Below are 23,046 nucleotides of genomic sequence, written 5' to 3'. Positions count from 1 at the left end.
TCTGTAGAGAAGTCCATTTTGACCTTGAAGAGCGATTCCTGAATACCCAAATTCACAAACCCTACAGATACTACAGATACATTGATGATATTTTCATTGTTGGGACTGAAGGAGAGGATAAACTCAAACAATTTCATGATGCCTTCAACACATTTAATCCATCCATCAAACTCAAAATGGACTTCTCTACAGAAAATGTAAATTTTCTGGACACCACTGTAACTATAAACAAGGACACAATACAGACATCTGTATATAGAAAACCCACAGACCGATCCAGCTATCTACACAATTCAAGTTCCCATCCGTCCCACACCAAGAAAGGCATCATATACAGCCAAGCCATCAGGTACTACCGCATCTGCTCCAACCCTGATGACAGAGACACACATCTACAAACGCTAGCTGAGAAATTTAAACAAAAAGGTTACAAACCAAGGACCATCCATAAGAAAATCCACTCTGCTCTTCAAACACCACATGATCACCTGCTGCCATACAGAGAGAAACAAACCTCATCACGCATACCACTGGTAGCCACATACAATCCCACCCTTGAGGAAATATGCAAAATCATCATGGACCTGCAGCCAATACTAGCAGAAGATGAGGTGTTAAAGCAAATCTTTCCTGAATCACCCATCTTGGCCTTCAGACAACCACCCAACTTAAAACAAAAGCTGGTCAATAGGAAACTACCCACAGACACATCAGATACAGACAATGGGACCAACCCCTGCACCAAAACCCGCTTTAAACTCTGTCAACACATCTGCACAAATTCTGAGGCCTCCCACAACAACAAGACATACAACATCAAGGGACAATACTCCTGCACCACAGAGAATGTAGTCTACATGATACAATGCACAGAGTGTGACCTGGGATGTTACATTGGTGAGACCAGTCAGCCACTCAATAAAAGGATGAACCTCCACAGATCGTCCATCAACAACCATAGAGAAAAGGACTATTGCACCCCAGTTGGACACCATTTCACCCAAACAGGTCACTCCCTACAGGACCTCAAAATCAAGATCCTGAAAGGAAACTTCAAGAACACCCAGGAAAGAAAGACATTTGAAGCCAAAATGATAGTTCTTTATGACCCCAAGAACAGAGGACATAATGTGGATTTAAGCTTCTTATCCCATTATCAAAATTTCCTATAACCTTTGCTAAACTGTCTTTCCTCTCCTTGCTCTAACACCATTACCCCCCTGCTCCCCCTCCCCTGTCTAAGTGTTATCTTCAGTCTATGGTCCTGTAGTAAAATGGTCCTTTCTCCTCTGTCCAGCGTAACCACCATTCTCACCTCTGTTCTCCAGTACCCCCCCCCCCCCTCTCATCCTTATCTGTATCTATCGTCCTATAGCTATACAATTTATGGCCCAACTTAATGTCCATTCTCCACATATGTTGTTTTCACCCCTGCATATTTTGTGAGATAGAACGTGTGTTTTCTCCTTGTGAGCTCAAAAATGCTTATGACATGATAAAGGGAGGGATACCGAAAGCTTATCTCTACATAATCTTGTTAGTCCAATAAAAAAGGTATTACAAGATACTGCAACTACAGATGATTTTGCTTTTTGCATCACTGGACTAATACGGCTACTCCTAACTAATCTATCTATATATCTATCTATCTATCTATCTATATATATATATATATATATATATAGTCATGGCCGTAAATGTTAGCACCCCTGAAATTTTCCAAGAAAATGAAGTATTTCTCACAGAAAAGGATTGCAGTAACACATGTTTTGCTATTCACATGTTTATTCCCTTTGTGTGTATTGGAACTAAACCAAAAAAGGAGGAAAAAAAACAAATTGGACATAATGTCACACCAAACTCCAAAAATGGGCTGGACAAAATTATTGGCACCCTTTCAAAATTGTGGAAAAATGAGATTGTTTCAAGCATGTGATGCTCCTTTAAACACACCTGGGGCAAGTAACAGATGTGGGTAATATAAATATCACACCTGAAAGCAGACAAAAAAGGGGAGAAGTTCACTTAGTCTTTGCATTGTGTGTCTGTGTGGCATACTAAGCATGGACAACAGAAAGAGGAGAAGAGAACTCCATCTCCAGAGATCTAGATTTGCCTTTGTCAACAGTGTGCAACATTATCAAGAAGTTTGCGATCCATGGCACTGTAGCTAATCTCCCTGGGTGTACACGGAAGCGAAAAATTGATGAAAGGTGTCAACGCAGGATAGTCCGGATGGTGGATAAGCAGCCCCAAACAAGTTCCAAAGATATTCAAGCTGTCCTGCATGCTCAGAGAGCATCAGTGTCAGCGCAAATGTCAGGGTCCGGATGGGTATACTGTGAGGATACTGGTGGTGGATCCTCTGTGTCAGTGGGGTGATGACGTGGGCCGTACCAGGGGAACGGAGTCTAAGGGGTTACTGGTTTTCACCAGAGCCCGTCGCAAAGCGGGATGGGCTTGCAGCGGCAGGTAACCCCCAGGTCGTTCCACCCGATAGCGACTCAACCCCAACTGGCGGTTGAGACAGGCGCGGTACAAGGGATTAGACAAGAGCAAGGTCAGACATAGCAGAAGGTCAGGGCAGGCAGTAAGGGTCGTAGTCAGGGGCAACAGCAGAAGGTCTGGCTAGAAACATACACAAAACGCTTTCACTGGCACAAGGCAACAAGATCCGGCAATGCAAGGAAGGGGAAGTGGGTTTTTATAACGAGGGCACAGGTGTGAGTACTGATTGGGCCAGGCGCCAATCAGTGGCGCACTGGCCCTTTAAATCGCAGAGAGCCGGCGCGCGCGCACCCGCCGGGACTGAGCCGAAGGAGGACAGGACAGGTGAGGGGACTGGGATGCGAGCCGCGAACGGGCGCGTCCCGCTACGCGGGTCGCATCCCCGCCGGAGAGACTAATGCAACGCTCCCGGTCAGCGGGTCTGACCGGGGCGCTGCATGGAGGTGAACGCCGTGAGCGCTCCGGGGAGGAGCAGGGACCCGGAGCACTCGGCGTAACAGCAAACTATTCGTCAACATTTAAATGAAATGCTTTGGCAGGAGACCCAGGAGGACCCCACTGCTGGCACAGAGACATAAAAATCAAGACTACATTTTGCCAAAATGAACTTGAGTAAGCCAAAATCCTTCTGGGAAAACATCTTGTGGACAGATGAGACCAAGATAGAGCCTTTTGGTAAAGCACATCATTCTACGGTTTACCGAAAACGGAATGAGGCCTACAAAGAAAAGAACACAGTACCTACAGTGAAATATAGTGGAGGTTCAATGATGTTTTGGGGTTGGTTTGCTGCCTCTGGCACTGGGTGCCTTGAATGTGTGCAAGGCATCATGAAATCTGAGGATTACCAATGGATTTTGGGTTGCACTGTACAGCCCAGTGTCAGAAAGCTAGGTTTGCGTCCAAGATCTTGGGTCTTCCAGCAGAACAATGACCCCAAACATACCTCAAAAAGCACCCAGAAATGGATGGCAACAAAGCGCTGGAGAGTTCTGAAGTGGCCAGCAATGAGTCCATATCTAAATCCCATTGAACACCTGTGGAGAGATCTTAAAATTGCTGTTGGGAAAAGGCGCCTTTCCAATAAGAGAGACCTGGAGCAGTTTGCAAAGGAAGAGTGGTCCAACATTCCGTCTGAGAGGTGTAAGAAGCTTATTCATGGTTATAGGAAGTGACTGATTTCAGTTATTTTTTCTAAAGGGTGTGCAACCAATTATTAAGTTAAGGGGGCCAATAATTTTGTCCAGCCCATTTTTGGAGTTTGGTGTGACATTATGTCATATTTGCTTTTTTTCCTCCCTTTTTTGGTTTAGATCCAATACACACAAAGAAAATAAACGTGTATAGCAAAACATGTGTTACTGCAATCCTTTTCTTTGAGAAATACTAAATTTTTTGGAAAAATTTCAGGGGTGCCAACATTTACGGCCATGATTATATGAAATATATATTGGGTGAAATAAAAAAAACTGCAATTTTGCAAATTTTTATCTTTTATTAAGAAAATGAGAATGCTTAAAACTGCCTATTCTGAGTCTCTATAACTTTTATTTATTTATCTTTAAATAGGGCTTTATGAGGGCTCCTTTTTATTATATTTATTCTATTCACCTTGCGTAAACATAATATTATTTTTTAACCCCTTAAGGACCGGGGGGTTTTCCGTTTTTTGCATTTTCGTTTTTTGCTCCTTGCCTTTAAAAAATTCATAACTCTTTCAATTTTGCACCTAAAAATCCATATGATTGCTTATTTTTTGCGCCACCAATTCTACTTTGTAATGACGTCAGTCATTTTGTCCAAAAATCTATGGTGAAACAGAAAAAAAAATAATTGTGAGACAAAATTGAAGAAAAAACGCTGTTTTGTAACTTTTGGGGGCTTCCGTTTCTACGTAGTACATTTTTCTGTAAAAATTACACCTTATCTTTATTCTGTAGGTTCATACGATTAAAATTATACCCTACTTATATAGGTTTGATTTTGTCGTACTTCTGGAAAAAAAATCATAACTTCATGCAGGAAAATTAGTACGTTTAAAATTGTCATCTTCTGACCCATATAACTTTTTTATTTTTCCGCGTATGGGGCGGTATGAGGGCTCATATTTGCGCCGTGATCTGAAGTTTTTAACGGTACCATTTTTGCATTGATAGGACTTATTGATCGGACGTTGACATTTTTTTGCGCGTACGCCATTCACCGTGCGGGTTTAATTAACAATATATTTTTATAATTCGGACATTTCCGCACGCAGCGATACCATATATGTTTATTTTTATTTACACTGTGGTCTTTTTTTTATGGGAAAAGGGGGGTGATTCAAACTTTTAATAGGGGAGGTGTTAAATGATCTTTATTCACTTTTTTTTTCACTTTTTTTTTGCAGTGTTATAGCTCCCATAGGGACCTATAACACTGCACACACTGATATTTCACATTGATCACTGGTTTCTCATAGGAAACCAGTGATCGATGATTCTGCCGCTTGACTGCTCATGCCAGGATCTCAGGCACTGAGCAGTCATTCGGCGATCGGACAGCGAGGAGGCAGGTAGGGACCCTCCAGCTGTTCTGTAAGCTGTTCGGGATGCCGTGATTTCCCCGCGACTATCCCGAACAGCTCCCTGAGCTAACCGGCATGCTTTCACTTTCACTTTAGACGTGGCGTTCAACTTTCAATGCTGCGTCTAAAGGGTTAATAGCTCGCGTCACCGCGATCAATGCCGCCTGCTATTAGCTACGGGTCCCGGCCGTTGTTAGAGGCCGGGCCCGACCCGCTATGACGCAGTTTAGAAGAGGTTTGCTATGGGGATTTTCTTCTAAACTGGGCGGTTCCCGAGACACGTGTCATCAGAGAGCACTTAGACAGAAAAGAACAACTCAACTTCAGAAGCTCATAAGTACTGAAAGGATTAAGATTTTTTAATAGAAGTAATTTACAAATCTGTTTAACTTTCTGGAGCCAGTTGATATATATAAAAAAAAAAGTTTTTTCCTGGATAACCCCTTTAACGACGCAGGACGTATATTTACGTCCTGCGCCGGTTCCCACGATATGAAGCGGGATCGCGCCGCGATCCCGCATCATATCGCGTCGGTCCCGGCGCTCATCAACGGCCGGGACCCGCGGCTAATACCACACATCGCCGATCGCGGCGATGTGCGGTATTAACCCTTTAGAAGCGGCGGTCAAAGCTGACCGCCGCTTCTAAAGCGAAAGTGAAAGTGACCCGGCTGCTCAGTCGGGCTGTTCGGGACCGCCGCGGTGAAATCGCGGCGTCCCGAACAGCTGACCGGACACCGGGAGGGCCCTTACTTGCCTCCTCTGAGATCCAGGCAGGAGCAGTCAAGCGCCGATAACACTGATCACAGGCGTGTTAATACACGCCTGTGATCTGTGTAAAAGATCAGTGTGTGCAGTGTTATAGGTCCCTATGGGACCTATAACACTGCAAAAAAAAAAGGAAAAAAAAGTGTTAATAAAGGTCATTTAGCCCCTTCCCTAATAAAAGTTTGAATCACCCCCCTTTTCCCATAAAAAAAATAAAACAGTGTAAAAAAAATTTAAACATATGTGGTATCGCCGCGTGCGTAAATGTCCAAACTATAAAAATATATCATTAATTAAACCGCACGGTCAATGGCGTACGCGCAAAAAGAATCCAAAGTCCAAAAAAGCGTATTTTGGTCACTTTTCATACCATTAAAAAATGAATAAAAAGTGATCAAAAAGTCCGATCAAAACAAAAATCATACCGATGAAAACTTCAGATCATGGCGCAAAAAATGAGTCCTCATACCGCCCTGTACGTGGAAAAATTAAAAAGTTATAGGGGTCAGAAGATGACATTTTTAAACGTATAAATTTTCCTGCATGTAGTTATGATTTTTTCCAGAAGTGCGACAAAATCAAACCTATATAAGTAGGGTATAATTTTAACCGTATGGACCTACAGAATAATGATAAGGTGTCATTTTTACTGAAATATGCACTGCGTAGAAACGGAAGCCCCCAAAATTTACAAAATGGCGTTTTTTCTTCGATTTTGTCGCACAATGATTTTTTTTCCATTTCGCCGTGAATTTTTGGGTAAAATGACTAATGTCACTGCAAAGTAGAATTGGCGATGCAAAAAATAAGCCATAATATGGATTTTTAGGTGGAAAATTGAAAGGATTATGATTTTTAAAAGGTAAGGAGGAAAAAACGAAAGTGCAAAAATGGAAAAACCCTGAGTCCTTAAGGGGTTAAGTGTACCAGTACAAAGTAAAATAAAAAAATAAAGAAACAAGGATTTTACTCACACTGTAATTAGAATCGTGTTCCTGTCCCTTTCATCTGTGTTTACTCTAGTTTTGGACAGATAACAGCCCTGTTCTGCTGCTTACATCGCCTGCATTCCTCTCCCTAGCTGTGTAACCTTACTCTGTATCTGTCAGAATGCCGATGGGAAACGTAGATGATCCCAGAAACTGAATATCAACTTAGCCTGTATGGGTACATCTAGTGGCCAGTATTATAAAGCTTAAATATAAGGTAAAGCCACAATATTTATTAAAAGACATATAATATACCTAGTCTTAGAATTACTACATCTGCAGCATATCAATATTTTATGTTGGTGACAGTGCCTTTTTAATTTTTCTGTGCAAAGTTTTATTATTTTTACACCAGTACTAATAGTAGGCCTAGTGGGAACATTTTTGTTGTGATCACATTTTTTTGATCCCATATAATAATTTTTTATGGTATGTAAAGTGACCAAAAATAAGTAAATCTGGACTTTTGTTTTTTTTACGTATACGTTCAGTTCAATTAACATTACAGGTTCAGAAACTAACGCACGCAGTGATACCATGTATGTTTATGTTTATTTCTGTTTACATTATTTTGTTTAAAAAATGGGAAAGGGGGGGGGGGTGCATCAAACTTTTATTAAGGGAAGTGCTTATTCACATATATTGACTTTCTTTTTTTTTTTTACCTTTTATTCACAATTTTTTCCTCCCCATAGGGAACAATTAATCCAATCTTTTGATTGCCATTAACCCCTCAGATGCCGTGATCAATACAGACTTTAAATGGATGATCGGATTGCCCGCAGTGCAGCCGCGTGGATCCGATCATCCAGCATTGCAGCCGGAGGTCCCCTCACCTGGCTCCGGCTGTCTCATGGGGTCTTTTGCTTTGGTCTGAGATCGAGCAGACCAGAGCAAAGATCATCGATAACACTGATCAGTGCTATGTCCTATGCATAGCACTGAACAGTATTAGCAATCACATGATTGCTATAAATAGTCCCCTATGGTAAAAAAAAAAAAAAAGGAAAATAAATAAGTATAAAAATCCCCTCCCGAAATTAAAAGTAAAAAGTGCATTTTTCCCACTTTACCCCCCAAAAAGCGTGAAAAAAAAAACACATATTTGGTATCGCCGCATGCGTAAAAGTCTGAACTGTTAAAATATATTGTTAATTATCCTGTACGGTGAACGGCATAAACGTAAAAAAATTTTTGGTCACATTTTATTAAAAAAAAAATGAATAAAAAATGAATAAAAAGTTAAAACTAAGCAACTGTGGTACTGATAAAAACTAAAGATCATGGCGCAAAAAATGAGCCCCATACCGCCCCATATATGGAAAAATGAGAAAGTTATAGGTGGTCAAAATAGGGCAATTTCAAACATACTAATTTTGTTAAAATAGTTTGAGATTTTTTTTAAGCGGTACAATTATAGAAAAGCGTACATCATGGGTATCATTTTAATCATATTGACCCACAGAATAAAGAAAACATGTAATTTTTACTGTAAAGTGTACAGCGAGAAAACAAAACGTTCCAAAATTTGCTAAATTGCGGTTTTCTTTTCAATTTTCCCACATAAATAATATTTGTTTGGTTGCGCCATACATTTTATGGTAAAATAAGTGATGTAATTACAAAGTACAATTGGTGACGCAAAAAACAAGCCCTCATATGGGTCTGTGGATGGAAATATAAAAGAGTTATGATTTTTAGAAGGCAAGGAGGAAAAACGAAAATGCTAAAATGTAATTTGTCTGGTCCTTAAGGCCAAAATGGGCCTGGTCCTTAAGGGGTTAAACAGATAATTTTTATCGCTTTTTAACAATTTTAGGTAAAAAAAACACACATAAAAACAAAATGCCCCACCCCCCGCATATCTAACAAGAGTCCAAGTTCATAGATACATAGTGTAAGTTTAGTGCAACCATTCATTCCTAACATACAGTAGCTTTGGCTTTGTCACAAACCTTATACAGTTATTTTGAGTGGGGGAAGTATCAGGAGGCCTTGTGAATATGGAGAATATGGAGAGGTACATGACCACCATATTTACCTGGGACCCAAGTTATAAATGCCCTTTATTTGGTGACGTGTCAACCCTCCTGAGGATTTAACCTTTACCCTTTTGCTAATTCATAGCCCATTCTTTCCCTCTCACCAACCTATGTATTTGTCTAAATATAATTAATTAGCTATATAAGGCAGTGTCCTTCTTTCAGCTGTCTCTTACATGCAGGGAGTGAGAGAAAGACGTCATATTCAGATCCACCTTGTCTTTGTGCAAAGCCCTCACTGAGACTAGCACCCACCCTCCTGGAAGTCAAACACCACGTGATTTCTGTCTGGCTTCAAAGCCACACCTCCCCTTCCCCTCCTTCTCCCCTCCCTGTGTGAGGATCTCAGCACATAACGCTGCTCTTTGCCTTCTGTAAATCTAATCACTGACTGCTGCCATTCAGAGCTTAGCATGATTTATTGCTGGAGGGAAGGATAGTTTGAAAGAAAAGACGTGTACAGTGTGTGCTGCTGACTGTGTTTACAACAACACAGCATGCACACAGATAGTAAAAGCAATTGGCTGGCAGCCATTACACAGAATTGCACTGACTTCTGAGAGTTGTAGTCTGGGTGCAAGCAAGGAAAAAGAATATTCAGGGGACAACAGGGGCCACAGGAGCTGGAAAAATCACAAGGATAACTACAGGGGACACAGAACAGGTATTGTGGAAGCTCTGGGGCATTTTTCTTTTTCTTAACTTCCCCGAAGCAACCCTTTACAGCTGGTTACAAGTTGTATCTTGGAGGCAACAATCTGAGGCATAGCAGGAAGTTATTCTAAGGTCTAGTGTTGAGCGGCATAGGCCATATTCGAATTCGCAAATATTCGCGAATATATGGATGAATATTCTTCATATATTCGCAAAATTCGCATATTCGTAATATTTGCGTTTTATTTTCGCATATGCGAAAACTAGCATATGCGGAAATTAGCATATGCGAATATTAGCATAAGCGAAAATTAGCATATGCTAATTTCCGCATGTGCGAAAATTCGCACCCCAGTCTCACACAGTAGAATTAGAGCCTTCTTTACACCACACAAGCTGGAAGCAGAGAGGGACGATCACTGTGATAAAAAAAAAAAAAAAGAATATTCGTAATTACGAATATATAGTGCTATATTCGTGAATATTCGCTAATGCGCGAATATGCGATATTCGCGAATAAAATTCGCATTGCGAATATTCGTGAGCAACACTACTAAGGTCATTAGGACTGACTTATTCCAATTAATCAACAGACAAGAAAAGAAACCAAAGACAAAAGATGAAGCGCATAACAGGGGCCAACAATGTCTCAGTATTCTCACAAAACAGTGAGATATCCTCTGCTCGGGTGCTCATGTCTTGTGTCGTTAAAGGAGTACTGCAGCCATAGTCACTTATCCCCTATCCTGCGGATAGGGGATAAGTGTCTGATTGCGGGGGGTTCGACTGCTGGGACCTCCTGTGATCTCCCATATGGAGACCCGACATTACCGTGGTTCTGTGCAGCTAATACGCGTGTCATTAACCTCAATGAGGTAGAGGACATGCACCCTCCACACAGCTCTATGGGAGAGGCGGCGATGTACGAATGCTGTATCTCCGCCTCTCTCATAGAAATACATGAAGTGGGCATGTCGGCCATTGGGTCATGCTGCGGCCGACAAGCCTCCTGCACGACAGAGCCGAGGGCCCTGTACTGGGCCCCTGTGGATAGGAGATAAGTGAATATGGCTGTGGACCCCTTTAACCCCTTAAGGACCAAGGATGTACCGGTACATCCTGAGTCCTCTCCCTTACTATAAGTGGTGGGTCGGGCCGGTAGCTAGCAACGGCCGAGACCCGTGGCTTATAGTGCACGGCACTGATCGCGGTGCCACTCGCTATTAACCCTTTAGACGCGGCGTTCAAAGTTGATCGCCAAGTCTAAAGTGAAACTAAACTGCTGCTGGTTAGCAGAGGGTCTGTTGGGGATCGCTGCAGCGAAATCGCGGCATCCAGAACAGCTGTAGGACAGGAGGAGATCCAGGCATGAGCAGTCAAGCGGCAGAATCATTGATCTATGTTATCCTATGGCATAATAAAGATCAATGTAAAAGATCAGTGTGTGCAGTGTTATAGCCCCCTATGGGAGCTATAACAGTGCAAAAAAAAAAAAAGTTTAACCCCTTAAGGACCGAGCCCTTTTCACCTTAAGGACCGGAGCGTTTTTTGCAATTCTGACCACTGTCACTTTAAACATTAATAACTCTGGAATGCTTTTAGTTATCATTCTGATTCCGAGATAGTTTTTTCGTGACATATTCTACTTTAACATAGTGGTAAAATTTTATGGTAACTTGCATCCTTTCTTGGTGAAAAATCACCAAATTTGATGAAAAAAATGAAAATTTTGCATTTTTCTAACTTTGAAGCTCTCTGCTTGTAAGGAAAATGGATATTCAAAATATTTTTTTTTTGGGTTCACATATACAATATGTCTACTTTATGTTTGCATCATAAAATTTATGAGTTTTTACTTTTGGAAGACACCAGAGGGCTTCAAAGTTCAGCAGCAATTTTGAAATTTTTCACAAAATTTTCAAACTCGCTATTTTTCATGGACCAGTTCAGGTTTGAAGTGGATTTGAAGGGCCTTCATATTAGAAATACCCCATAAAAGACCCCATTGTAAAAACTACACCCCCCAAAGTATTCAAAATGACATTCAGTAAGTGTATTAACCCTTTAGGTGTTTCACAGGAATAGCAGCAAAGTGAAGGAGAAAATTCAAAATCTTCATTTTTTACACTCGCATGTTCTTGTAGACCCAATTTTTGAATTTTTGCAAGGGGTAAAAAGGAGAAAATTTTTACTTGTATTTGAAACCCAATTTCTCTCGAGTAAGCACATACCTCTTATGTCTATGTTAATTGTTCGGCGGGCGCAGTAGAGGGCTCAGAAGGGAAGGAGCGTCAAATGGTTTTTGGGGGGCATGTCACCTTTAGGAAGCCCCTATGGTGCCAGAACAGCAAAAAAAAAACACATGGCATACCATTTTGGAAACTAGACCCCTCAGGGAACGTAACGAGGGGTAAAGTAAACCTTAATACCCCACAGGTGATTCACGACTTTTGCATATGTAAAAAAAAATATTTTTTTTTTACCTAAAATGCTATGTTTCCCAAAAATTTTACATTTTTAAAAAGTGTAATAGCAGAAAATACCCCCCAAAATTTGAAACCCAATTTCTCCCGATTCAGAAAACACCCCATATGGGGGTGAAAAGTGCTCTGCTGGCGCACAACAGGTCTCAGAAGAGAAGGAGTCAAATTTGGCTTTTTGAAAGCAAATTTTGCTCTGGGGGCATGCCGCATTTAGGAAGCCCCTATGGTGCCAGAACAGCAAAAAAAAAAAACACATGGCATACCATTTTGGAAACTAGACCCCTCGGGGAACGTAACAAGGGGTAATGTGAACCTTAATACCCCACAGGTGTTTCACGACTTTTGCATATGTAAAAAAAATAATTTTTTTTTTACCTAATATGCTTGGTTTCCCAAAATTTTAACATTTTTAAAAAGGGTAATAGCAGAAAATATCCCCCAAAATTTGAAGCCCAATTTCTCCCGATTCAGAAAACACCCCATATGGGGGTGAAAAGTTCTCTGCTGGCGCACTACAGGTCTCAGAAGAGAAGGAGTCACATTTGGCTTTTTGAAAGCAAATTTTGCTCTGGGGGCATGCCGCATTTAGGAAGCCCCTATGGTGCCAGAACAGCAAAAAAAAAAAAACACATGGCAAACCATTTTGGAAACTAGACCCCTCGGGGAACGTAACAAGGGGTAATGTGAACCTTAATACCCTACAGGTGTTTCACGACTTTTGCATATGTGAAAATTTTTATTTATTTTTTACCTAAAATGCTTGGTTTCCCAAAATGTTTAAATTTTTAAAAAGGGTAATAGCAGAAAACACCCCCCAAAATTTGAAGCCCAATTTCTCCCGATTCAGAAAACACCCCATATGGGGGTGAAAAGTGCTCTGCTGGCGCACTACAGGTCTCAGAAGAGAAGGAGTCACATTTGGCTTTTTGAAAGCAAATTTTGCTCTGGGGGCATGCCGCATTTAGGAAGCCCCTATGGTGCCAGGACAGCAAAAAAAAAACACATGGCATACCATTTTGGAAACTAGACCCCTCGGGGAACGTAACAAGGGGTTAAGTGAACCTTTATACCCCACAGGTGTTTCATGACTTTTGTATATGTAAAAAAAAAAAATTTTTTTACCTAAAATGCTTGTTTTCCCAAAAATTTTACATTTTTAAAAAGGGTAATAGCAGAAAATACCCCACAAAATTTGAAGCCCAATTTCTCCTGAGTACGGCGATACCCCATATGTGGCCCTAAACTGTTGCCTTGAAATACGACAGGGCTCCAAAGTGAGAGTGCCATGCGCATTTGAGGCCTAAATTAGGGATTGCATAGGTGTGGACATAGGGGTATTCTACGCCAGTGATTCCCAAACAGGGGGCCTCCAGCTGTTGTAAAACTCCCAGCATGCCTGGATAGTCAGTGGCTATCTGGCAATACTGGGAGTAGTTGTTTTGCAACAGCTGGAGGCTCCGTTTTGGAAACCGTGGCGTACCAGACGTTTTCATTTTTATTGGGGAGGGGGGCTGTGTAGGGGTATGTGTATATGTAGTGTTTTTTACTTTTTATTTTATTTTGTGTTAGTGTAGTGTAGTGTTTTAAGCGTACAGTCGCATGGGCGGGGGGTTCACAGTAGTTTCTCGCTGGCAGCTTGAGCTGCAGCAGAAAATTTGCCGCAGCTCAAACTTGCAGCCGGATACTTACTGTAATCCTCCGCCCATGTGAGTGTACCCTGTACGTTCACATTGGGGGGGGGGAACATCCAGCTGTTGCAAAACTACAACTCCCAGCATGTACGGTCTATCAGTGCATGCTGGGAGTTGTAGTTTTGCAACAGCTGGAGGCTCCGTTTTGGAAACAGTGATGTACCAGACGTTTTTCATTTTTATTGGGGAGGGGAGGGGGGCTGTGTAGGGGTATGTGTATATGTAGTGTTTTTTTACTTTTTATTTTATTGTGTGTTAGTGTAGTGTTTTTAGGGTACAGTCGCACAGGCGGGGGTTCACAGTAGTTTCTCGCTGGCAGTTTGAGCTGCGACAGAAAATTTGCTGCAGCTCAAACTTGCAGCCGGATACTTACTGTAATCCTCCGCCCATGTGAGTGCACCCTGTACGTTCACATTGGGGGGGGAAACATCCAGCTGTTGCAAAACTACAACTCCCAGCATGTACGGTCTATCAGTGCATGCTGGGAGTTGTAGTTTTGCAACAGCTGGAGACACACAGGTTGTGAAACACCGAGTTTGGTAACAAACTCAGTGTTTTGCAACCAGTGTGCCTTCAGCTGTTGCAAAAGCTACAACCCCCAGCATGTACGGACAGCGGAAGGGCATGCTGGGTCTTGTAGTTATGCAACAGCCGGAGGCATACTACATTGGCTGGGGATTGTAGTTATGCAACAGCTGGAGACACACTGGTTTACTACTTAACTCAGTGTGCCATCAGCTGTTGCAAAACTACAACTCTCAGCAGTCACCGACAGCCAACGGACATGCTGGGAGTTGTAGTTATGCAACCACCAGATGCACCACTACAACTCCCAGCATGCACTTTAGCTGATTGTGCAAGCTGGGAGTTGTAGTTACACAACAGCTTAAGGTACACTTTTCCATAGAAATAATGTGCCTCCAGCTGTTGCAAAACTACAAGTCCCAGCATGCCCATAAGGGCATGCTGGGAGTTGTGGTGGTCTGCCTCCTGCTGTTGCATAACTACAGCTCCCAGCATGCCCTTGTTGCATGCTGGGAGCTGTTGCTAAGCAACAGCAGGAGGCTGTCACTCACCTCCAACGATCCACACTGCAGGACTGTCCCTCGCCGCCGCCGTCGCTCCTGGGGCCCCGATCCCAACAGGGACGCCGGGAATCGGGGTCCCCAGCACCCGGGGTCGTCTTCCCGCACCCGCTCACGTCCTCCACCAGTGCCACCTCACTCCTGCAGACTCTGGCTGTTCGGGGCCGTCTCTGATGGCCCCGATCAGCCAGTAATTCCGGGTCATCGGGTCACTGGAGACCCGATTAACCCGGAATCTGCCGCAGATCGCTGGACTGAATTGTCCAGCGATCTGCGGCAATCGCCGACATGGGGGGACATAATGACCCGATATGCCGGGATGCCTGCTGAACGATTTCAGCAGGCATCCGGCTCCCCTCCGGCTAGCGGTGGGGGCCGGAAATGCTCAGGGCGTATCCATACGCCCTCGGTCCTTAAGGACTTGGAAACGGGGGCGTATGGATACGCCCTATGTCCTTAAGGGGTTAAACAAAAAAGTTAAGAAAGATCATTTAACCCCTTCCCTAATAAAAGTTTGAATCACCCCCCTTTTCCCATAAAAAAAAAAAAGTATAAATAGAAAATAAACATATGTGATATCGCCGCGTGCGGAAATGCCCGAATTTTAAAAATGACATGTGTTGTTTATTCTTTGGGTCAATACGATTAAAATGATACGCTTTTTGAGGGTAAAATGGGAAAAATGGACAATTTTAATTTTTATTGGGGGAGGGGATTTTCCACTTTTTTTCTACTTTTTATTTTTACATTTTTCAACTTATTTATTTATTTTTTTACACTTTTTATGTCCCCATAGGGGACTATCTATAGCAATCCTTTGATTGCCAATACTGTTCAGTGCTATGTATAGGACATAGCACTGATCAGTGTTATCGGTGATCTTCTGCTCTGGTCTGCTCGATCTCAGTCCAGAGCAGAAGACCCCAGGAGACGGCCGGAGCCAGGTAAGGGGACCTCCGGCCGCAATGCTGGATGATCGGATCACCGCGGCAGCGCTGTGGGCAATCCGATAATCCATTGAAAGTACTGCACTGCCGCAGATGCCGTGATCTGTATTGATAACGGCATCTGAGGGGTTAATGGCGGACATCCACGCGATCGCGGATGTCAGCCATTCCCGGCGGGTCCCCGGCTGCTGCTAGCAGCCGGAACCTGCTGTCTATGACGCGAGCACCGTTCCGATGCTCGCGGTCATACACAGGACATAAATGTACATCCTGGTGCACAAAGTCCCACCAAACCAGTACGTACATTTATGTCCGTGGTCGTTAAGGGGTTAAAGAGATAAAAAAAAAAATCGAACAGAATTCTCCTTTTGGGAAATGCAAGACAGCAAAGAGGTGTTTTATTTATTTAATTATTTTTATTAAAAAAATAAAATAAAAAATTATCCCTTCATGGGAGTTGCAATATGAAACTCAAGACCCCATAGACTGTAAAAAAGTTTAGGTTTTTTTTTATTTAGAAAATTTGAAAAACATCTAACAAAATTCTCCCTGTTTGGGAATTCCAACAGATTTTTAGTCTGGCAAAAAACGATAACACGATGGCTTTTTCTAAGCATTTTAAAAATTATTATTTTTTTGGTAGTTGAAAAAGGATTGGTGTCTCAAAATAGTGAAGCAGAAAAAATTTTTGTATGAAAAGCCGAATTATCCCTTTTTTGGGGATCAAGGGTGGTGTATGTGTAGGGCTGACTGGTAGTAGCAGCAGCAAGGGTGATAGTAGACTGGTGATAGTTGTGGCCAGCATACAGCAGTCAGTGGTGGACAAGTGGGAAGTGTAGTAGGCAGCAGCTAGCAGGCAATGGTGGACTGGTCAGAGTTGTAGTATGCAGCGGACAGCAGGCAGTGGTGGACTGGTGGTAATTTTAGTAGACAGCGGACAGCAGGGATGGTGGTAATACTGTGTAATCAGTGGCATTTGGCACAGGAGGTTTAAATACCTCACTGACCCATGCCTAATTCATTTTAACCCGTACAGGACCTAGGGCGTATGGATACGCCTCCTGTACCTGGGTCTTAAGGACCCAGGGCGTACCTGTACGCCCGTGGGAATTTCGGTCCCTGCCGCGCGCCGGGCGGGGACCGTGCCGGGGTGACTGCTGATATCGATTAGCAGGCAACCCGTGTAAATGCCCAGGGGGGTCATCAGACCCCCCCCATTGCGATTTGCGCCGATTACGGGTCATTCGGGTCTATGGTGACCCGGAATAGAAGGGGGATCGCGGTTGTCTAAGACACCCACGATCCCCCTGTAGCCATAGGAGTGAGGTGGCAGAGGTGCCACCCCTCCTATTTCTGCTATTGGTGGTCTAGGCGCGACCACCAATAGCAGATTAGGGGCGGGAGGGTTTACTTTCATTTTCCCTGTTCTGCCCACCCACAATAGGTGGGGAAGGATGGGGAAATGACGGGGACCGAAAGCCGAAGATCCACTTACCCGTCGGTGGAAGCTGCGGGACGGGATCGGCGGCGGTGATCGGCGCGGGCGGCGATGTCGTGCAGCAGAAGAGGACGGCTCCCTGGATCCGACGGAAGCCGCTAAGTTGCCTAGCAACATCTAGAGGGCTACAGTCTGAAACTGTAGCCCTCCAGATGTTGCAAAACTACAACTCCCAGCATGCCCAGACAGCTGCTGGGCATGGTGGGAGATGCAGTTTTGCAACAGGTGGAGGTCTACAGTTTAGAGACCACTGCACAGTGATCTCTATACTGTAGCACTCTAGATGTTGCAAAACTACAACTCCCAGCATGCCCACATAGCTGTTTACTGTCTGTGCATGCTGGAATTTGTAGTTTTGCAACATCTGGAGGTCCACAGTTTGGAGATCAGAGTGCAGTGGTCTCTATCTGTAGCCCTCAAGATGTTGCAAAACTGCAAATCCCAGCATGCCGAAACAGCTGTCTCTGCATGCTGGGAGTTGTAGTTGCGATTCCTCCAGCTGTTGCATAACTAGATCTCCCAGCATTCCCTTCGGCGATCAGTACATGCTGGGAGTTGTAGTTTTGCAACAGCTATAGGCACACTGGTTGGAAAATACTGAGTTAGGTAACAGAAGCTAACTGAAGGTTTTCCAACCAGTGTGCCTCCAGCTGTTGCAAAACTACAACACTCAGCATGCACGGTCTGTCAGTACATGCTGGGAGTTGTAGTTTTGAAACAGCTGGAGGTTTGCCCCCCCCATGTGAACGTACAGGGTACATTCACACGGGCGGGTTTACAGTAAGTTTCCTGCTTCAAGTATGAGCTGCGGCAAACTTTTCGCCGGAGCGCAAATTTCTAGCGGGAAGCTCACTGTAACCCGCCAGTGTGACTGTACCCTAAAAACACTACACTAACACATAATAAAGGGTAAAACACTACACATACACCCCCTTACACTGTCCCCCCAATAAAAATGAAAAATTTATTGTACGGCAGTGTTTCCAAAACGGAGCCTCCAGCTGTTGCAAAACAACAACTCCCAGCATTTCTGGACAGCCACTGACTGTCCAGGCATACTGGGAGTTTAGCAACAGCTGGAGACACCCTGTTTGGGAATCACTGGCGTAGAATACCCCTATGTCCACCCCTATGCAATCCCTAATTTAGTCCTCAAATGCGCATGGCGCTCTCACTTCGGAACCCTGTCGTATGTCAAGGAAACAGTTTAGGGCCACATATTGGGTATCTCCGTAATCGTGAGAAATTTTGGGGGGCTTTTTCTCCTTTTACCCCTTATGAAAAGGAAAAGTTGGGGGCTACACCAGCCTGTCAGTGTAAAAAAAATTAAAATTTTACACTAACATGCTGGTGTTGTCCTTTACTTTTTATTTTCACAAGTGTTAAAAGGAAAAAAAGCCCCCCAAAATTTGTAACGCAATTTCTCCTGAGTACAGAAATACCCCATATGTGGGCGTAAAATGCTCTGCGGGCGCATAACAAGGCTCAAGAGTGAGAGTGCACTATGTACATTTGAGGCCCACATTGGTGATTTGCACAGGGGTGGCTGATTTTACAGCGGACTGACATAAACGCAAAAAAATAAATACCCACATGTGATCCCATTTTGGAAACTACACCCCTCACGGAAAGTAACAAGGGGTATAGTGAGCCTTTACACCCCACAGGTGTTTGACGAATTTGGATGGAAAAATGAAAAAATTTGTAACCCCATTTTTTCTGAGTAAGAGCATACCCCATATGTGGATGTAAAGTGCTCGGCGGGCGAACTACAATGCTCAGAAGAGAAGGAGTGCCATTGGGATTTTGAAGATAAAATTTGTCCGGAATTGAAAGCTACGTGTGTTTACAAAGCCCCCATAGAGCCAGAACAATGGAACCCCCCACATATGACCCAATTTTGGAAACTACACCCCTCACGTAATGTAATAAGGGGTACAGTGAGCATTTACGCCCCACAGGTGTCTGACAGATTTTTGGAATAGTGGTCCGTGAAAATGAAAAATTTAATTTTTCATTTGCACAGCCCACTGTTCCAAAGATCTGTCAAACGCCAGTGGGGTGTAAATACTCACTGCACCCCTTATTAAATTCTGTGGGTGGTGTAGTTTCCAAAATGGGGTCACGTGGGGGGGTCCACTGTTCTGGCACCACGGGGGGGCTTTGTAAACGCACATGGCCCCCGACTTCTATTCCAACCAAATTCTGTCTTCAAAAGCTCAATGGCGCTCCTTCTCTTCTGAGCATTGTAGTGCACCAGCAGAGCACTTGATGTCCACACATTGGGTATTTCCATACTCAGAAGAAATGGGGTTACAAATTTTGGGGGTCATTTTCTCCTATTACCCCTTGTAAAAATATAAAATGTGGGGGAAAACCAGCAATTTAGTGAAAAAAATTTTTTTTTTCATTTACACATCCGACTTTAGCAAAAAGTCGTCAAACACCTGTGAGGTTTTAAGGCTCACTGTACCCCTTGATGTGTTCCTTGAGGGGTGTAGTTTCTAAAATGGTATGCCATGTGTTTTTTTTTTTGCTGTTCTGGCACCATAGGGGCTTCCTAAATGCGACATGCCCCACAAAAACCATTTCAGAAAAACTCACTCTCCAAAATCCCATTGTCGCTCCTTCCCTTCTGAGCCCTCTACTGCACCCGCCGTACACTTGACATACACATATGAGGTATTTCCTTACTCGAGAAAAATTGGGCTACGCATTTTAGGAAGATTTCTCTCCTTTTACCCCTTGTAAAAATTCAAAAACTGGGTCTACAAGAACATGCCAGTGTAAAAAATGAAGATTTTGAATTTTCTCCTTCGATTTGCTGCTATTCCTGGGAAACACCTAAAGGGTTAACAAACCTTTTGAATGTCATATTGAATACTTTGGGGGGGGTGCAGTTTTTATAATGGGGTAATTTTTGGGGTATTTCTAATAAGAAGGCCCTTCAAGTCCACTTCAAAACGGAACTGGTCCCTGAAAAATTTTGAAAATTTTGTGAAAAATTAAAAAATTGCTGCTGAACTTTGAAGCCCTCTGGTGTCTTCCAAAAGTAAAAACATGTCAACGTTATGATGCAATCATAAAGTAGAAATGTTTTATATGTGAATCAATATATAATTTATTTGGAATATTAATTTTCCTTACAAGCAGAGAGTTTCAAAGTTAAAAAAGTGCAAAATTTTCAATTTTTTCATCAAATTTTGGAATTTTCACCAAGAAACGATGCAAGTATCGACAAAATTTTACCACTAACGTAAAGTAGAATATGTCATGAAAAAACAGTCTCGGAATCAGAATGAAAGGTAAAAGCATTCCAGAGTTATTAATGCTTAAAGTGACAGTGGTCAGATGTGCAAAAAATGGCCGGGTCCTACAGTGAAAATTGGCTGGGTCCTTAAAGGGTTAATAAACGTGAGTTTTTCTATGTTGTTGACAGACAATCTTGTTTGCTTAGATATGACACCTCCTGGTATGCTGAACACTGGGGGTTATTTATCATTATGTTCTATTGCTTTTTTTCGTTTTTTTCCCCAAGTTTTAAAATCCGTCATTTTGACATTTTGGTGTTGCTAGACCATTTTTTAAAGTGACGGATGCAGTGGTCATGAATTTATTATCTGCGTGTTTTTGAATTTTGCACAAATTTTCCCGCAACTGGCGCAAAAAAAAAAAGAAAATCTAGACCACCTCTCGACCAGGTCTAAAAAAGATTAATACTCCTGTCTGTTTGCAAAATATAAAAAATCATCAGCGAGAGTGAAAGAGAGGGAGAAAGAGAGAGAATAAGGTAGAAAATAAGAACGTTTAAAGACAAAAAAAGTTAAAAATTAAAAAAACTTGCAAATGAAAAGTAAAGCAGTTGTCCATAAGAAACAATCAGATATATTTTTTAAGGTACAAAAAAGGAATGGTAAAGACGTAAGAAAAGATAAGATTGTTAGCAATGGCCAAAATCTAACATTTTCATGAGCCTAAGTTTAAAAAAACATTCGACAAAGTGATCATAACAAAATAAAATAAAAGCTGAAAAGGTAAAATATATATATAGTGACATTCCGTCTCAGGGATTAGCTCTGGGATCATCCTGGTCACTTGCCACGGGACACGTTTCCTCTCAATAAACCCGCAGTCAACAGTTATTCATGTAAGTCTGGCACCTTGCCAGTTTTATTTAGACGAGTTGCAGGGGAAAAACAAACATAACGCAGGAACAAAATAAAATCCTAGACAGTCTGGTGACTGACTACACATATCAGCATGCCCTGACTACTTACTGGTGAGCTACCCTCAGCCGGTTAAACATATGACTCCTGCAACCTGCTACTCACAGTTCACACCACTTCTTGGGCCACTCACAGCTCCAGCTGTGTGCTTCCTCAACAGTGCCTGAGTGTCTCCCCCTACAGCGACATGCTGTTTCCCAGGGAGAGCCCATATTAGACTGAGTCTCCATCTTATATACACCTCTCTTCCCTGCTGTCTCATTAATTAAGCAGCAGGTGAGAGATTCTCCAGGGTGAGCCAAGGAAATACACCCTTTCCTTGCCACCTTATCACAATATATATATATATGTATATATATATATATATATATATATATATATATATATATATATGTGTTCAACTAAAACCTCCGCCTCTCAAACAATATATTTTTTTTTCTGGCCTGCAGCAAGGTAAACCACTATTCAAATGTGAGACATCTCTTTGCAGACCTTCTTTTAGACATTAATTTGCTTTAAAATTAAAACTAAAACAAATACAGTAACCCCCCGACATGCGATTGCCCCGACATATGATAAAATTGACATACAATGGCCTCTCAGAGGCCATTGCATGTCGATGTCAGCATCGACATACGATGCTTTTATATGTCAGGGACATCGCATTAACTGCTATCCGACAGCGCAAAATGCTTAAGCTACTGTCGGATAGCAGTTTAAGCATCCCGGGCAGGTTCGCTTACCGATTCCCGCTGCTCCGGGTTCACTTCGCGATCCTCAGGCGTCTTCCGCATCTTCTCCGGGGTCCGGGCCTCGCTTTCCGGCATCGTTCTTACGTCACTACGCATGCCACGGCGCAGCAGCGTAATAACGTCACCAGAAAGCGAGGCCCGGACCAACCAGAAGATGCGGAAGAAGCCGGAGGATCGCAACGACGACACCGGAGCAGTGGGACAGCATCGGGAGCCCCTGGGACAGCATCGGGAGAGGTGAGGACCTGGTCCGGAGCGGTGGGGACAGGTGAGTACAGCTTCCTATACTCTATATTGCATGGATCCCTCAACATACGATGGATTCGACAAACGATGGGTCGTTTGGAACGAATTACCATCGTATGTTGAGGGACCACTGTAAAGCCAAACACAGACAAACAAGCTCCTCAGAAGCAGGGTAGACATGATCTGAAAGTGGCAGTAGAAAATTATCTGGGTGCAGATCTGTGTGAAATTGATCATGGTCACTGCAACAATATGATACATTTGGAGTAGCACCACCAAACAAAACCCACATCTAGACAAACAACAAAAATGATCTAGCCAAGACTATTATTGATAAATAACCCCCACTGTATCTAATAATAAATTGAAGTGTAGACTAGGCAGAACACCCATGTTCTAACAGATTAATGCTGTGCTCAGCTTGCTGTGGAATTGTACAGATTAGAATTTGTGAAGGCTTTCTCGATTTAGCAGTGCTTGCTTCCTCTCTTTCTCTCTCCAAAATGGTTGCTGCATGCAGTACATGGAACTGTATCTGTGTCTAAAACACACCACTGTGCTGTGTCCTATTGGTCTTTCTAGGCGCATTAA

At 42.8% G+C, this 23,046-nt stretch overlaps 1 protein-coding gene across 2 annotated transcripts in view; it reads right to left on the bottom strand.

Annotated features, from left to right (window-relative positions):
* The window catches only part of LOC130275885 (G-protein coupled receptor 54-like), a 218,165-nt gene that overhangs the window by 143,177 nt on the left and 51,942 nt on the right, over positions 1-23,046 (bottom strand). The window contains exon 1 of one of the 2 annotated variants that reach the window (XM_056524507.1): positions 6,817-6,891. The exons of the other annotated variant lie outside the window; for it this stretch is intronic. The gene's annotated coding sequence lies outside the window, so the exon portion shown is untranslated. Of the gene's footprint in view, positions 1-6,816; positions 6,892-23,046 lie in introns of those variants that run through there. 2 annotated transcript variants of the gene reach the window in all.

The sequence above is a fragment of the Hyla sarda genome, chromosome 1 (assembly GCF_029499605.1).
Source record: "Hyla sarda isolate aHylSar1 chromosome 1, aHylSar1.hap1, whole genome shotgun sequence".
NCBI classification, from domain to species: domain Eukaryota; kingdom Metazoa; phylum Chordata; class Amphibia; order Anura; family Hylidae; genus Hyla; species Hyla sarda.
This window is presented reverse-complemented; position numbering and strand designations above follow the sequence as displayed.